Below are 17,666 nucleotides of genomic sequence, written 5' to 3' on the forward strand. Positions count from 1 at the left end.
ACAGGAGCCTAGCATAGCTATCTTCTGAGAGGCCCAACAAGCAGCTGACTGAGACAGAAGCAGATACTTATACCTAACCAAGGAACAGAAGCCAGAGACCCCTGTAGTTGAAAAAAACTGGAAGAAGCTGAAGAGGAGGGTGGTCCCATAGGAAGACCAGCAGTCTCAACTAACCTGGACCCCCGAAATCTCTCAGACAATGAACCACCAACCAGGCAGCATACACTAGCTGCTACGAGGCCCCCAACACATATACAGAAGAGGACTGCCTTGTCTCAGTGAGAGAAGACATTCAACTAACCCTCCAGAGACTTGAGGCCCCAGTGAGTGGGGAGGTCTGGTGGGGTGGGGGGTGGTAGAAGGGTGGAGACATCCTCTTGGAGACAGGGGGAGGAGGAATGAGAGGTGGAACTGTGCGGTGGGGGCAGGCCAGTAGGGGGTAATGACTGGACTGTTAAAAAATAAAAGTTATATATATATATCTCACAGGCAACTCAAAGTTAATGGTCATAAACTAAAGCTGCATCAGTTCCCCTGAAGTCCTCCTCTTTCACTGATCCTTGTTTTCTAAGGGATGATGGGTTGGATCCATCATCACCCAGCTAGCTGGTCATCTGTGAAAGGTCATGTGTGTCTGTGTCAACAGCTATATCCTTTGCACTGTATTTGTAAGTATTCACGTTTGGCCCCTTCTCTGCCTCCTTACTCCTGTAATTCAGACCAGCCACCTCTCATGTACACCTCCCTCTGGTTTCCCTTCAGCTGTCCCATCTGCTCTTACCTCTTCCAGCCAATTCCCCTGCTATAGCCAGAGGAATCCTCCAAGGATGCCAATTAGAGAACATCACTCTCTACCCCACTTAACTTCAAGCTGACTTCTGTCTTAAACCTAAACTTCCATTTTTTTCTGAGGCCTCAATTGACTCCTTTCTTTGTAAGTCAATAAGAAAGCAGCTTTTCCATCTTAGAGCCTCCATATCCCTTTGCCCTTGCTGTTCTCACAACTCCTTAAGGTAACTTTCCATATCAATGTGTCAGTGTATAAAAACCACTTCTTCCCACAAAGACCAGGTAAAGCCACCTCCTGTTCTAAACAACTCAGCCTGCTCCTTTCCTCTCTCATGGCATCACCATTCCATGACAGCTTGCTTGCCTTCCATTTCCCCCACCACACTGTGGACTCATTGCAGTAGCACAGCAACAAAGAACAATGGCGATTAGAGTTCAGTGTTGGCCTCCAACTTCACTTCTCCACCACTCTGGTTCCCTTTACCAGAAGTACCCCAGCCCTTTCTTCCCGGAGGCAGGCTTGGAGCTCGGGCCTTCTGTCTCCAAATGATGGCTAGTGAAAACATCTACTTGTGCTGGACTGGGCAAGTTACCTAACCAATTCTGTTTTATTGTGTGTGTGTGTGTGTGTGTGTGTGTGTGAGAGAGAGAGAGACAGAGAGAGAGAGACAGAGACAGAGAGAGAGACAGAGAGAGAGAGAGAGAGAGAGAGAGAGAGAGAGAGAGAAAGACAGAGAGACAGAGAGACAGAGAGAGAGAGAGACAGAGAGAGAGAGTCAGAGAGAGTGAGCGAGGGAAAGAGGTGAACAATGTCCACAAAGGCTAGAAGAGAGTGCTGGATTCCCTGAAGCTGGAGTTAGAGATAGCTTTGCCAGCAGTGAGCCATCTCATGTGGGTGCTGGGAACCTAATTTGTGCCTTTTAGAAGAGCAGTAAGCACTATTAACCACTGAGCTATCTCTAGCCCCAAAGACATATTTTTAACTTGGGGAATTCAGTCTTTATAATGACTTGTTATGACACAAAGACACAGTATTTTTACATTCATGTGTGAATCTGCAAGAATTTGTGGATCCCCATTTAAGACATCAATGGCATCTTTAAGATAAAGTTTCAACATTCTGAGAAAAATAGATGTTTATCTTTCAGATTTCTTCCCAGTGAATCAGACCCACATGTGGGCTTGTGAAGGTAGATCTTAGAAAGAACACAAGCAATCCCACTGCACCAAGGAATGCATCTGAAGAGCAATGACCTCTTGGGTAATGTTGTTAGGCAACAGTATGAAAGCACTCAGCTCTCTCATTGTGTTGGCCAGTGGAGGCTGATGAAAACATCTACCTGCATTTAGAGGGCATGAGAGTTTGACCATCTGGAGAAGGATGAGAGAAAACAAACTTAAAGGTGAAAGGAGAACAAGAGACAGCAAGGGGGAAACAAAGCAATTAAAAAGTGGGCAAAGGACTTGAAGGACATTTTTTTTAAAAAAATGTGTAAACAACCAATGATATGAGAAGACTCTTAAGAATCATAAGATTAAAAAAAAAACAACAAGCAAAACCATGATGAGATAGCACTTCACATCTGACAAGATGGCTGTTATACTATTATATTATAAAGAACATGGGAACTTTGAATCTGAATATATTGCTGGTTGGAATGTAGATTGATGACATGGTAGTGGGAATCAGCTTGGCAGTTCTTGAAAAAGTAACATCAGACAATCATGCCTGTGAAGTACAATTGAAAGGCTGAGGCAGGAAGATAGCAAGTTCAAGGCAAACGTGTTGTAAAACAATAAACCATCATGGAATCACCATATGTAAGTATTTAGATATGGCTTGTTTCTCAAAAGGTTTATGGGTAGGAAGTCTGGTCCCCAGTGTTGTGATTAAATGGTGGTGGGACTATTAAGAGGTGGGAGATGGTGGGGCACAGCTTCAGAAGTGCCTGTGACACCTCTCCTGGGACCCTGGCTAGTTCTCCCCAGAGAGTTGCTACACAAAAAGCAAGATTTGCCCTGTCCAGGCTTCTGTGCAGCCCCCTGTTGCTCCCCTCAACCCCTGCCTTAACTCCTCATATTGTGATATTACTCTCTAAGGGATTTCCAGAGCCCTATCAAGGCCAGAACTATGCTTTGAAGTCTTTAGGGCTGAGAGCTAAAGTCTCTTTTCTTTTCAAAGTATTCAATCTTTTCTATTTTGTTATATCAATTAAAAATGGATTAATTCACCATGTGATTGAGTGGCTCTGCTCCTAAGTATCTCAAAGGAATGAAAGCAGAAACTCCAACATAAATGTGAAAATAAATAGTTATTGCAGTGTAATTTGTAAGGAAAAGGTTAAACAACACAAATGTTCACTCAACATATGAATAAATAAAATGTGATACAAACCAGAGTATTATTCAGACACAAAAAGGAATGGCATACTGATACCTGCTATGACACATGAATGAACCTTAAAGACATTGTGACAAGGAAAACAAACCATAACTAAAACCACAGATATAGTGGATTCCTATTGATATGAAATAATTGGGATAGGCAAATTTTAAAAAGGCAGGAATCAGAAGAGAGATAACCTGACAATAGGGGTGCACAAGAGGGGTACAGAGCTTAGTCTCCACGACAGAGAAGGTTTAGAAGTAGATCTAAGGGGCAGCTGTGCAATACTGTGAACATCATTAGTGCTCCTGAGTTTAGTTAAATGGTAATTTTTTTGTTTAATATATTTTTCTGCAATATAAAAGGAGAGATGAATAGCTTGTCTACTGACTGACCATTTAAACTCTGAGTGAATCCTAGCCTAAAAGAGTCATCGAGTACTTAGGACTCAGCAGTGAGGTCAGGTGCAGCTCCAGAGCAGAGCATGCATATTAGCACATGTTGGTCCATATCCAGCACCACAAACAGAAGAACTCACAGGGTAAGTACTGAGTAACCACCTGCCACCTGCTGATCTGGTTAAGTGTCAGTGGTCCCAGAGTGAGTTCATCCCCCCAAAAGCAGCTCACACCTTTCTTCTGTGCCCAGCCAAATCATGAATCATCCTCAGAGGTAAATCTTAAAGGTCTCAAGGTAAAACTACAAGTCTGAACATCCCGATCTCTGAGTATTCTTTTACCCCTCACTAGGGAAGGTGGCAGTTGAGGCTGAATGACACTCAGAACCAAGGAAGGAAAAGTGACAGCAGGACTGCCTCACTGGCACACTCCAAGAGCAGTTCTTTTATTTTCTACTTGGCTATCAGTCTTAGCTCAGTTTGCTTGCTTTGTTGGTTAATGACAAAGGACACCAATTTAAACTTTGATCTGGGATGGACACCTCAGTTGTGATAAGACTGTATGTCTGAAGGACTTGTCCACATCTAAGTCAACCACACCACAAGACATTCACCATTATCTCCGTGCTGTGGAGAAGGGATGCTGCTTTCAACAGGGCTGGAAAATCACCAGCCACACTCCTAATACGCTGGCCTTCTTTCTCTGTGGGTTCTGGTTCCTCACTTAAGAGTTTACATCTCTAGCTACTGGACTTTCCTTCTCTCTCTTGTACCTCTGAGGCTATTTGGGGCTAAACTGAGTGGAAAAGGGTGGAGGTGACTACTCACAGCAAGTATTCTGTTCTTTAGACTTCTTTTTGCTGGAGTTCTTACCACGTGCCCAGAGGCCATGTGCTAAAATTATCTAAATATAAACAAAATGCTGGTTTCCTGAGTAAAGTCTCATCTGCCAAGATTCCACTTAGATTGCTGATTTATAGGTGTACAGACTCCTAACACGGAAGGTCATCATGGCTCTCTGTCTGTGGGAGGCAAATGAACCATGAAATGCCCTGGCCAGGGAGGAAGATGTAGCTTGGGTTAAAACAATGAGTTTCTGCCTCTTCTGCCAGTATGTTTTTTTTTTTTTCACTTCACCCTTCAAACTGCAAAGTAAGTTCTTCCAATGTTATTTCTATGTATATATCACAGCAAAGAGGCCACTCTTCTAAAATAAAGTGATAGTCCATGTTGTAAAGAAGCTAATATCTAAAACGGAACACACCATTACCAATTACCAAGCACTTTTGCATGCTGGCTGTCTCTACCAGCCTTCTCAGCAGCTCCCAATGAGCCTTCAGTTTGTAGCTGCCTGGCTGTCTTGCTTGGGGTTTTAGTTTCTACCGAAGAACCAAAGAGCCATTTATAAAAATCTGCATTTTTCTTTATATAAACAAATATTCTAACTTTCTACCTGGGGGAAAGGGAATTTCAGAGATAAACTGCCAAGCTTGAAACTCCATAATGAAAAAGAGACAAAGATGTCTTGAAACCACCAGATGGCTGGAATTGGCCTGCTAAGTGTGAAATGTTTGACTCCTCTCATTTCTGATAAAAAAAAAAAAAAAAGGAAAGAATCAGTGGCCTCCAATTGTAGCCATAACTTTCCCACTGTATGGAGTATAGAAGCTACAGGCTGGCTTGGTGCTGGAGTGGTCTGGAAAAGGTTATTCAGTATCACTGTAAATTCAGATGTACTTCCTCTAGATCTCAGTTCATATTGGCAAAATATTTTCAATATAAGTGCAATAAACTATATTGCCCAATTTTTTTTTCAGTTCAGTTCACCACATTTGTGGTTTGGGTGGGGTTGTAAGAATCCATAGGAAGTGTAAGGTATCATAGTGATACTTGGAAACTCTTGGCTAGCTGGAGGACAACTCAAATTATGGGTTTAGTGGGAAGCATTACTAAATTTGGGGTGTCTTCTTATGGTTTTAGTTTTTTCTTAAACCAGCATCACTAGGTTTGTTAAGACATAGATTTCCTTTTTCTTAGAATATCTTTCTATGACAATATAAGCATAGCCCCTTCTTATAATAAAATCATACTTGGAAAATTTTAAATTAACCAAAGGTGGAAAATACTAAGAATCAAATTGACATTTAACTTACTACACAGGGCATTTTTGAAAACTTAATTTCCATTAAATTCAGTCAATTCCTGAGTTTAGTTCCCTTTTAACAAAAGTTAACATATCAGCCAAATGAAAAACTCCATTAAAAACATGCAAAACCAGTTAGTCATGCAAAGCAACTATGGAGACATGATTAACAAGCCCCTAAATTTTCAAGAAAGGGACTGAGAGGAAAGCAAAGAAGAAAAATACCATAAAGCCTCGTTGTTGGTGGCATTTTGCTTTGTAGTTCAGCTTTCATTCATCTAATGAATATTTACTGATTAGCTGCTAAGTACCATATGCTATAGTGTATGCTAAGTATAATGTAGACGATGTTGATTTTTTTTTTGCTTTCAAAAAACATTTCACAGTTAGCAAAATACAGAAATTTACTGAGTAACTGTTTGCTTCTTTGTTTTTAGTTTCTCTGAGACAAGGTTCCACTGTGTAAACTCAGGCTGGTTAGGAATTCCCTGAATAGCTCAGATCTTGATCCTCTTAAGTGCTGAGAATACAGGTATGTGTGCTCCACTTAGCTTCTGAGTTGTTTTTTAGGGGCTCATTGTCAATGGTTTCTTCAACTGATACTGAAGACATGTAAACTGACATGTCTACTTCTGACTTTTAAGATGAAGGTCAGTCTTATATCTTCACATATATATCACATCTTCACTTCTTCTTCTTCTTCTTTTTTTTTTTTTTTTTTTTTTTTGGTTTTTCGAGACAGAGTTTCTCTGTGTAGCCCTGGCTGTCCTGGAACTCACTCTGTAGACCAGGCTAGCCTTGAACTCTTGAACTCAGAAATCCGCCTGCCTCTGCCTCCCAAGTGCTGGGATTACAGGTGTGCGCCACCACCACCCGGTTTACATCTTCACTTCAATTTCAACAAATCCAGAAGCAGCTCATCTTCCTCCTCAAACACAACTGTATTCCCATTTCTTTTCATACCTCTAGCTCTATATATCAAAAGTTACAGAGCATGATGCTTTAATGATGACCTTTAATCCCAGCACTCAGGTGGCAGAGGCAGGCAAATCTCTGTGAGTTCAAAGCTAGCCTGGTCTACATGTTGAATTCTAGGCCACCCAGAGCCACATAGTGAGATCTTGTCTTTTTTTTTTTTAAAGTCATTTCAACATTTCTCATTCTCTTTCTGTGTATTCAATCACCACACTGTGTCACTAATATTGAGATACCTTCACTGGTCCCAGCTATGATCCTGTCACTCCCCTACCCCAAGCCTTGATGCTCCCTACTGAATCCTGGATCAAGTTCAAATCCTTCCCTCTGGGTATACTGATACCTTAGAACTCTTACCTTAACATTGAAGCATTTGACTTCTTCCATACTGTGTATTCACATCTGTCTTGAAGGGTTCATGGTTAACAAGCCCAGGCAGCAGATGCTGAACATCTTGGCTCTGCATGTATGCTTTCTCCTATGGATTTCTACCACACTTTCCCCCAATCACACACCAAGCTCTATTGCTTAATTCTCTTTCTTTCTAGGGACTGTCTCTGAAATAAAACTGTGAGCCAGGAATATATCATAATGCCATTCTGTCTAGCACAGTGGTGGATATGTAAAAGAAGTCCAGGGGGCAAATAGGAACAACAACAACAATAACAACAACAACAACAACAATCTAACTAGAAACAACAAATCTGATTCTAGATTAGAAGCCTTGCTATAGAAAGCTGAGGAGGTCAGAATTGGTCTGTGAGTTGACTGTCCCTTTCCCTTAATTATAGAGACTGAAAAACACTGATAAAGTACCTGTATGCGCTTTTTGTAGACTTATTTTCAGTATTTGCAACAACAAAATGTCACAAAGAGTAGAAACCTGCAGTTTGTTGGGCCAGGTGTGGTGGCACATGCCTTTAAGTTCAGCATTCCAGAGGCAGAGGCAGAGAGGCAGAGAGAGAGGCAGAGAGAGAGACAGAGAGAGAGGCAGAGAGAGAGGCAGAGGAGAGAGAGGCAGAGGAGAGAGAGGCAGAGAGGCAGAGAGGCAGACAGAGAGGCAGAGAGGCAGAGAGGCAGAGAGGTAGAGAGGTGAGTTTGAGGCCAGCCTGGTCTACTTGGTAAGTTCCATGCTAGTTAAGACAACATAATAAGACCTTGCTGAAAATAAAATAAAATAAAATAAAATAAAATAAAATAAAATAAAATAAAATAAAAAATAAAATAATCACAGATTAAATATAAGATAAATATCTCTTATCCAACAGGAGTGTTTTGAAGTTCAAATTTTTTAATATTGCATTTATATGCTAAGATATCGTGGATGACAGACTCAAGACTATGTTCAAAGTTCATTTACACCTCATGCACCTCTAGATCCACAGTCTGGAGGTAGTTTTATACAGTGTCTGTGGTATACCTGTCTTTTAACAGCAACCTGTCACATGAGGTTAGATGTGGCATTTTCTATTTGTGTTATTATATAGCTCTCAGATTTTCAGATTAGTGATGGTCAATCACAGAATTTTAAAAACTATTGCAGTTCTAAAGCATGCAATAATTCTAAGGGCTGGCAAGATGGTTCAGTTGTTAAAGTGCTTGCCACCTTAACCATGAAGACCTGAGTTGGGATTCCTAGCACCAACATAAAAAGGCAGAGTGTGATGGTGTATGCCTATACTCCCAGCACTGGAGCGGTAGACATAGGACGATCCCTGGGGCTCACTGGATGGACAGTTTACCCTATTTAGTGAGTCCCAGGCCAATAAAAGATCTTGTCTCAAAAACAAGGTGCCCATGGTGAGAGGGCTCAGTGGGTAAAGATACTCACCCCACAAGCCTGGCGACCTGTCTAAGCTCCAGAACCACATAAAGGTAGATGGAGAGAACCAACTGCTCAAAACTGCCCTCTGACCTTCATGGGTGACCTCCTTTTCATGGATATACTCACAATTATAAGTAAAAATTAACAACAGCAAAAATGAATGGTTCCTGAGGTTGACCTCTGACTTTCTCATTCATCCTACATACACACACACACACACACACACAGACACAAACAGACACACACAATTCTCAATGAAGATTGCTAATAATACTATATTTATTAGAAACAAAAATGTTTGAATAATCTAATTTTAGTTGCATTATAATTTTGTAACTAGAATATTTACTAGGAAATGTGTTAAGTACTAGATAGTCTGTGTTCTTAAGATGTGTACTATAGAAAAACTAACTCTTATACCAGCAATGACAGGATATAGTCGGTCCAGTTCAGTCAAGAACTTGATGCTGTTGAAAGTCTGATGTCAGAATGATTGGAGGTAATCACACCACGGTGGATGAAGAAGTTGGCCACAATGTTTATGACACTCCCTTTGATGGGGACAGAACATCAGCTTGGAGATTTAGAGAGGCACAGAAGGTGACTCCGTAGCAAAGATGAAACGAGATGATGAACTGACTGTTCATTTGGGGATATATTTGCAGTCAATCGGGTGAAAGGCAACTCCCCACTCTCCCAGGCCGGTTGTTCTTTAGCAAGATGTGAATCTGCAGGGCTGAGTGCTCTGTCAGGCTTAGGGACTCTCATTAGTAAAGGAGTGGCTGTCCTCTGTGAGCACAAGGCATTTTACTTTGGTAATGTACAGTACGGTGATAAGACAGGCCTCCTACATCTCCTTGCTTTTCATGTTGGTGTGTAACAATAGTTAGCGTGAAGGATGAAGTTAATATTTTTTCCTGGGTAATGATTATTAAAGAGATACTGAAGAGTTTCAAGAATTCTTTGAACTCCTGCCATACAGATAAACAGTTAAGCAAATAAGGAGGTTAGTTTTATTTTGTTTTTTAGAGCTTAGGGACTAGACTTCATGTGTGCTAAGCATGGATTCTAACATTGAACAACACATATATAACAAGTCCCTAAATAAACTGTGTGTATTTCTTATTATGTGATAGTATTTTACTGAGGTCAAAGGTTGAAAGTCAAATGCAGATATATATAAATAATCTTAAAGAATATCTTGCTTTTGCCACAGACTGAGTCCCAAAAGGCAAGCCACTCAGATATAACCCTATAAATCTTAAATTATTGCAAGTCCACTGTCACTATGAAAGAAATAGATAACAGTATTTTAAAAGACAAAGCCCACAAAACCAAAAGGAGACAAAAGGCACACACTGTGCTTTGCTTTAATTTGTAATAATTAAGGAGAGACTCAAAAATAATAATGCACCTTCCTCCAAATAAATAAAGAAATTTCTAAGACATTTTTCTAACAACATATCTTCACAAAAAAGTATGTTTTAGAAAATAGTCCTTGTTGTAAACAAAATTTCTCTGAACTTGGGATAATGTGTTAACTTTCATGAAAATCCTACCATTTTCAGGAATGACCTAGACTTATCGGTAGGGAAAGACTTGTAGGAGACTATGGTGTGAACAGTATAGAGTGAATTGACTTATTTCTTTGGGTGTGGGAGTAAAAGATTATGGTAATACTCTAAGAACAATCTAGCTACAGTTTCTAAGTTTTCCATAAATTTGTCCTTACTGAGTCTCTAAATAAACACCTTCCTATTCAACAGATAAAGAAACTGAGGCCTGAAGCCTTTGAGGACTAGCCACTTTTCTGAAGAGACCATAGTTGTTGACTCCTCAGACAGTGCATTTTTCTGGAATTATATAGTAGGTTCTAGAGGTCAGTTAGTAAAAAAAAAAGCTGAGTATGAGGTATATCCACAGTAGGAGGAAGGGCATTCTCACTGCATGCAACTACACTACTACTCGGCAACAATCCTTATAGTTCCAGTGAAAGTAACCAAAACAGACCTTGTGGTTTATTAGTCATGCTAAATTTCTCTGGATATTTATTGTAGAAAACTAGCAAAACTGATCTTTACAATTAAATTTAAACCTCAGCAGTCACTTCTGGATATAGAAGTGCTTCGTTTTTACCATGCTCTCTGGAAGAAATTCAATAACACATTGTTAATACTCGACTCACACAAAATGATTTCAAAGCTCCATGGGAATTTAGATTTGCACAAGTTATTAGGATGTGACCTTTCCCTTAGATTTCTTATTTTAGGATCGAGTTAACATGGTATTTCCCCAGTGGGAGCTGTTGTACTTCCTTCGCAGATAAGCAATCACAAATTATAGTGAGTAAACTCAGGGAAATCTATATTTCTGTGATGCAGATGAAAATGAAATCTTAAAAGGAGCCCATGCTACATGCTCTTGGTTTGAAAGGAAAAAGCCATGTGGCTTGCTAACAAAAGAAAACAAGACTCATGCCATTATGGCATTTCCCTGTAATTTATTCCTGATTGTTTCTTGTCCTGGCTACTGAGTCTTGTGACTTTTAGAGTTTATTAAAGATGTTTACGTCACTTAATTTCCTATGTTCTGCCAAAGAATATAAAAGGTTAAAAACATCAAATAATCTAAATGATTTCAGATCATAAGAACTAGAGAACAAGGAATCATAAACTTAAAAGAAAAAAAAACTAAAATAAAATGAAAGATATCACTGCTGTTTCCCCTTAGTCCCATGGAATAATAGTAGCTCTTACAGACAACTGTGTGTCATTTATATACGCTATTTGCAACATACAAATGATTGGCAGGAACCAAAGGACAGGTGCTCACGGGCATGCACACACATACACATTCATTTTTATTTTTTAATGATAAATAAAATAGGGGACAGAGGATAGTGAAGGGACTTAACCCCTAAAAGAGTTAACCATAAAAAGGGATTTCATCTATAATCTAATATTTTGTGTTCATTTTAATACATTTTTAACTATAAGTGTTTTTGTCTTAAAATTTCCTCATATGTTTTCTTAAACCTAAAATTATTCTTCCAAATATTAAAATCATAAATTTAAAATAGTTGCTTCTTTAAGGTACCAGGATCCTTACCCCCTTAAAATAGTTAATAGTATTTTTTAAGGATTTATTTTTTTATGTGTATGAGTGTTTTACCTGTATGTATATATTTGTATAGTGTATGTCCCAGTAAAGCCAGAGAAGGCATTGGACCCCCTGGAACTGGAGTTGGAGACTATGTGAGGCTCAATGTGGGTGCTAGGAATTGAACTCTTAACCACTGAGCAATCTCTCTAGTCCCCAATAATAATTTTTTATTTGACAAAAAAATATTTTTGAGACATGATCTCCCTATGTAGCTCAAACTGGCCTTGAACTTGAGATCTTAATATCTCAGCCTGAGTGCTGGGATTACAGACTTGTATTATCATGCTTCATTAAATAAATATTATTTCAAAGTTGAGTTGTGTTCTACTTTGTTAGACCTACATTTTCAGAAGCTGTTATTCCTTCCTCTTAGTCCGCAGTACATGGATTTAGTCATCAGCACATACAGCAGTGCTATAACTTATTTAAGCTTGTATAGCTTCAGGAAATGATCTTTGCTATAAAGTAGATTGTTGGTTTTACTGGTTGGTAGGGTTCATTTGTTTGTTCGACTGTAAGGATGGGGCCCCAGTCCATACTAGGACAATGCACCATTCTACCACTTTTGCAGCATCCCCAAGCCTGTTTTTTTTTTTAAAGAAAAACAATAAGAACAACAAAATCACTTGTGTTATATTATTCCTAAATACCTGGTAAACTCTGTACTCCTCACATCCTCCACTACCACATAATCACAAGTTACACAGGTAAATGCTAATTCACTTACACAAGCTGGTTATGGTGACACATAGGCCTGTAATCCTAGTGTTTGCAAGGTGGAGAACAAAGAAAAGGGAAGTCATTTGAACTTTTTTGTTCATTTGTTACTAGAGTACCCTAATGAAGCAAGAACAATATAATTACCCAAGCACCTCCACTAACAAATTTCTCTTAACTGAAAAGACAACCTTGAAAATTAAATAAATAGGTGCCAGAACATATATGACATATAATAGCATAAGCAGTTATATCATCAAAAAATAAAATCAAAACAAACACACAAACAAACTGGACAGTATCTAAAACCTGGCTTAGTAAATTAGGTAATGTCACTACAGTCACTATAATGGAGAGTCTTGTTACCATGACAATACACTGAAAGTCAGGCAGAGACTAGAGAAAATGTAAACATTTGAGCAACAGAGTAGGATGAGTCAAGTGTGACCTGTAAGAGGGAGAACAGATACCTTACAAGAACTAGAAAAACTATGGGAGAAAAGTTTTTGTGTGATTGTGGTAGTTTATTTTAAACATATTTTCATATGCCTTTTAAAAATAAAAGTGTTTTAGAAGGAAGTGATAAGAGGAACAAAGGAGACAAGTGAATGTGATAGAGGTACAATGTATTTGTGTTTGAAAACCTTATGATGACACTTGATGGGGGAAGTAGGTAGATAGATAGATAGATAGATAGATAGATAGATAGATAGATGGGGGTGTGGTACACAGGCCTGAAATCTCAGCACTTTGGAGGTGAGGCAAGGAGATTGTCACAAGTGTAAAGACAGCTTGAACTATATAGTAAGCTTTAGACTTAAATAGAGTAGTCTCACAGAACCAAAAAGGGCTAGAGGTATGGTCAATGGTATGAACTGCTCTCTTCCAGAACACCCAAGTTCAGATCCCAGCACCCAGGCAGTTCACAATTGTCTGTAACTCCTGTTCCAGGGGTTCCAACAACTCTGGTTTCCACATGCACGCCTATGTATAATTAAAGTGAATAAAAATGAGTCTTAAAAAATACAAATGAGAAAAGAAAAGTCTGTAAGTCTTTACTGCAGTTCTTGCGTAGACATAAGAGTCTGGAAAGCCCCGGGTCTAATCACTAAGCACAATCAAATTAAGAAAAAGAAGGAAAAAGTAAAACAAAACAAACCCATTAGCTAAAATCCAAAATAATTTGTTTTAGCTTTGCATACTGTTGTGAACATATCAATTGTCCACTCTTAAGGTTTCAATGCCCTGTATGATCTGTATTTCAACCCTGAGGCTCTGAATTCAGGCACGACAGGTGAGGTAGGCAGAGCTTGTACGGAGACAAGCCTCAGTACTGCCTATACTGCATAAAGAAACCTATGAAGATTGCTATGTCTTATTTGCAATTTACAGAATTGTAGTCTGCTCTACCCAGTATAACTATAGTTGAATGGCTGTCATAAATCTCCTGGGACCAAACAAGTTCAGATGTCTTTAATTGACACTCTTTTCTCCCTTACCATCAGTTAACATATTTCTTACAGGGGCTTTTCTTCTTTGTTTAGATTTGTCCGCCTTAGTTGTAAATTAACCCACAAGCAACTCATTTGGTTTTTCTTTGAACTTCACAGTTTATGGCACAGGGGCCATTTAAACTGTCAATTAGCAAATTATGTTCAGAAAAACATCCCTAGGTTTAAAAACAAAACCTTCCCAAGGGTAAAGTCACCATAGCAAAGAAATGGAATGTGACTACTGAAGATAACTATAATTTCCTTTTTCTATTATGGTAACAATACATACATTTACCATTTTAACTATTTTTACTTGTTTTAAGTCACTTTGAAATGTCAGTTCAGTGGTGTTAAGTGGTGAGCAGGTCACCAGAACTTTTTCAGCTTGCAAAATTCAAACTGTTCCTGTTTCACTGTTCTGCCTGACTCCTGGCCTCAGTCTCAGTAGTCCTCACGCCACTTTCTATGAATGTAACTGCTTTAGGTACATCTGCTATCCTTCCTCCCACCTAAACCATTAACTGACTTTTACTAAGTTGATTAAACATGCAAGCAAGTTAAAAAAAATCCAGGGTCAAATTCCAAATACTTAGTGTTTAATTCTCATGCCAAATAACTGAATTTAGACCACTCCTGACGCCAAACTGCGCATTTGCCTCATTTTGAAGGGTTTGGTCTCTGTTTTAAGTCGCTTTGAGCTTTTCTAAGGTAAAACAATTTTGAAAGCAAACTTAATGCTGCTATCGACTTCCTTTAAGCAGCTAAGGTGTCTTAGTGTTACTTGTACTCACTGCACTCCCTGACACCCTGACTGATGTCAAGTAGTCTTTCCCCATCTCGATGTTCAAATATAAGATTCTAGGTAATAAAGATTGGTAATCCAAGAGCAGATGGATGAGATAAACAAACAAACAAACAACAACAGCAAAACACAAAAACTGTGCAATTTATGTTTGAACATTCGAATTCTATTCTGCCTCTAGCTGCATCAAACAATTTGCTAAAAGTGAGTTCCCAGAAAAGTACAGATGTGTGAAGTTGGGATCTCTTCCCTCCCTACCGCAGCTACAAGTGCTGAGTAACACATATACTTCCTAGGTAGATATTCTAGCACTTGGCTGTCCTATATACTCCTGTGGAGTTTTCAGGGTTTTCTAAGAGGTTGCAAGTCACTGGCTGCTACCTAAAGTAGATTGAACAGAGATAGGTTTGTAGAGAAAGGGATTAAAGGGGTAGGGTTGCATCTCAATGGGGGGAAGCTGCTCAGCTTGCATTTAGCTGGGGTTAGCCCCTAGCATAAATAACAACCAGCCACTCTAGGGAAAGGTAATGGACCTGTTTCACACCTCTGGCTTGTTTATGAATCACCAGCAGAAACTCTATTCTTATAAATCAGTGAAAACCAAGGGGAGCAATTATTTGGTGATTTCCATGTGACTTTTTAAAGCTTCATATTTAATGGCTAGGGATGTAACAGTGGTAGAATGCTCACCTAGAATTTACAAGGCCTTGAGTTCAATTCCCAAAACTATGATAAATTAAATAAATAATAAATGAAACCATAACCGAAACAGTATATAGCTGGGAAATGATTTAACTTAAGGCTTATATAAAATACAAAAACACAACAGATCTCTATCTTGTGCATCTTTCCCCATGGTTCACATATTCAAACCCTAGCACAATTATCAAAAATAATATACTGACACAATAATATTCTCCCCTGTATTTGGAGTTCTCCAGTTTTCCCACTAGTATTAGTCCCTCTTCAGCTCCAGGGTCCACCACATTCACCTGCCAAGTCCCTTTGCCTTCCTTTAGGTGGGTGATGGTTCCCAACTCTGCTTGTCTTTTATGCTTCTGGGGCTGTTGAAGCATGTTGCTCAGGTAATTTTAAGCTATCTCTAGTCAGGGTACACCTAATGCATCCTCATGATTTAGTCGAGGTCATGGAGTTTAGGGAAGAATACCAAATATTTCCCTGTGTCCCTCTCAGGACACCTCACAGGACAGTCAGCTCAGTGAGTCTTACTACTGTTGATACGGACCTTGGCAGCTTGGCTACGGTTGGTATTTGCCAGGACTGCATTGTAAGTCCCTTCATTCCCATTTGTAATTAACACACGTTGTGGAAATACTTGGAAGCTGTGCAAATATCCTGTTTTTTCTTCCATTCTTTCCACCCACTAAGGTCAGTGCTCACTGGTGGATCCAGCCTTCAGCAACAGTTGGTGTGGTTCTCTGACAATTTCCTCTTGCCTTCACTCCTTCCTAAGTTCTTCTGTAAAGAAGAGTCATCATTCCCTCCTCCTCCCCTCATTTATTCATTTCCTCTGTAATTATTCACACCCATCAGGACTCTTACATATATTTCACTGGAGGAGTCATAATGCAGTCCCACAGTTAGTGTTTTTATTGCTCAAATTGTCTCAGTGTTGGCTGCTGGGCTCTCTTTTCCACTTTCTGACTCTTCTGGAGCAAACCCTGCCTGGCTTCTGGCACCACATGGGCCTCCAAGCTTATGCTGAACTACTACTGTCTCAGCTTTGCCATCAACCTCCTCTACAAAGAGCTCCATTTTCTTTTGAGAGAAAATGGCATTTGAACACCACAGTTTGGTTTGCTATTGGAGAGGCTCTTATCTAGGTCTTCTCAGAAGACAGATCTAAGAACATGCGCTGACACACATACAAATGCAGTCTGCATTTATTTGTGAATGTATTTATCTGACAGTTTTTTTTAATGCATCTGCAGGTTTCAAAACCATGAGCCACACTGTGACCTTCCTTGTTGACTATAATCAATAGTCCTAAAACTACATACAGCTTCAGAGTAACTAATGTCTGCTGGCAAAAAGACACACGTAGGGACTGAAAACTGCCTCAGCACAGTAGGATCAGGATCTAAGAGATGATGGATTTCATATAATTTTATCCATGGGCCCTGAAGCCATACTCCATGCTAGTCAGTCACAAGAAGGAACTACTATCATGTAGGTATCAACAATTCTCCTTGAAAAGAACATGTTTGGTATTTGAACCTAATTCTGTCTAACCAGAAATTAGAATTGTATAGCCTATGAGGACCAGACAAGATATATTTGTCTAACTTCAATCATAAGTATAAGATTCTGAAATAATACACTTCAAGTGCACTTGAGTATGAAAATAAGAGGCTAGGGGGTTATTTTTAAAGATTTGTGTTATAGTGCAACTACTAGGCCATTTTCCTATCTTTGTTTTGTCTTAGACAAGTATGTTATTATGAACCCCAATTAACTGGCAAATTACATAGGAGAAAGTGTTGAGGTAGCAAAAAAATAAAAATAAAAAATTAAAATACAATTTTAATATAACTTATTAATTATATTAATATAATTTATTCTGATGTACATACCAGTAAAGGGTGGTCCTTGTTTTAAAAAATGTCTTTGGATATCAGTGATTCACAGGTTCTTTTAAATCTGAATAATTAAAAAGAAAAAAATACTTTGAAAATTTGTTGATATTCTAAATCCTCAGACATCCCAGTCTGCCAAAATACAAATATACACATTAATTTTCATCCTGACCATATAAAACTTTATATTCTCTAGAAATAACCAACACACCATTAAATGACTCATCATGGATCATGCAGTACCCAAAACTCTCCTCAGAATGGTTTAATAAAAGAGACAGGAGTTTGATCCACTTCTCTTGTTTTACCAGAAAGGTCACTGATATGATGCAAAATTCTCTTATTACACCCATTTTAATATCAAGTTAATACTAACTATA

General features: G+C 38.9%; 1 protein-coding gene across 11 annotated transcripts in view; it reads right to left on the bottom strand.

Moving 5' to 3' along the window:
* Nucleotides 1-17,666, bottom strand: part of Pparg (peroxisome proliferator activated receptor gamma) — a 126,623-nt gene that overhangs the window by 86,832 nt on the left and 22,125 nt on the right. For 7 of the 11 annotated variants that reach the window (XM_028753494.1, XM_028753487.1, XM_028753491.1 and 4 more), the window contains one exon: nt 17,284-17,350. The exons of the other annotated variants lie outside the window; for them this stretch is intronic. The gene's annotated coding sequence lies outside the window, so the exon portion shown is untranslated. The remainder of the gene's footprint in view (nt 1-17,283; nt 17,351-17,666) is intronic. 11 annotated transcript variants of the gene reach the window in all.

Source organism: Grammomys surdaster, unplaced genomic scaffold (genome assembly GCF_004785775.1).
Source record: "Grammomys surdaster isolate TR1022 unplaced genomic scaffold, NIH_TR_1.0 125950, whole genome shotgun sequence".
NCBI classification, from domain to species: domain Eukaryota; kingdom Metazoa; phylum Chordata; class Mammalia; order Rodentia; family Muridae; genus Grammomys; species Grammomys surdaster.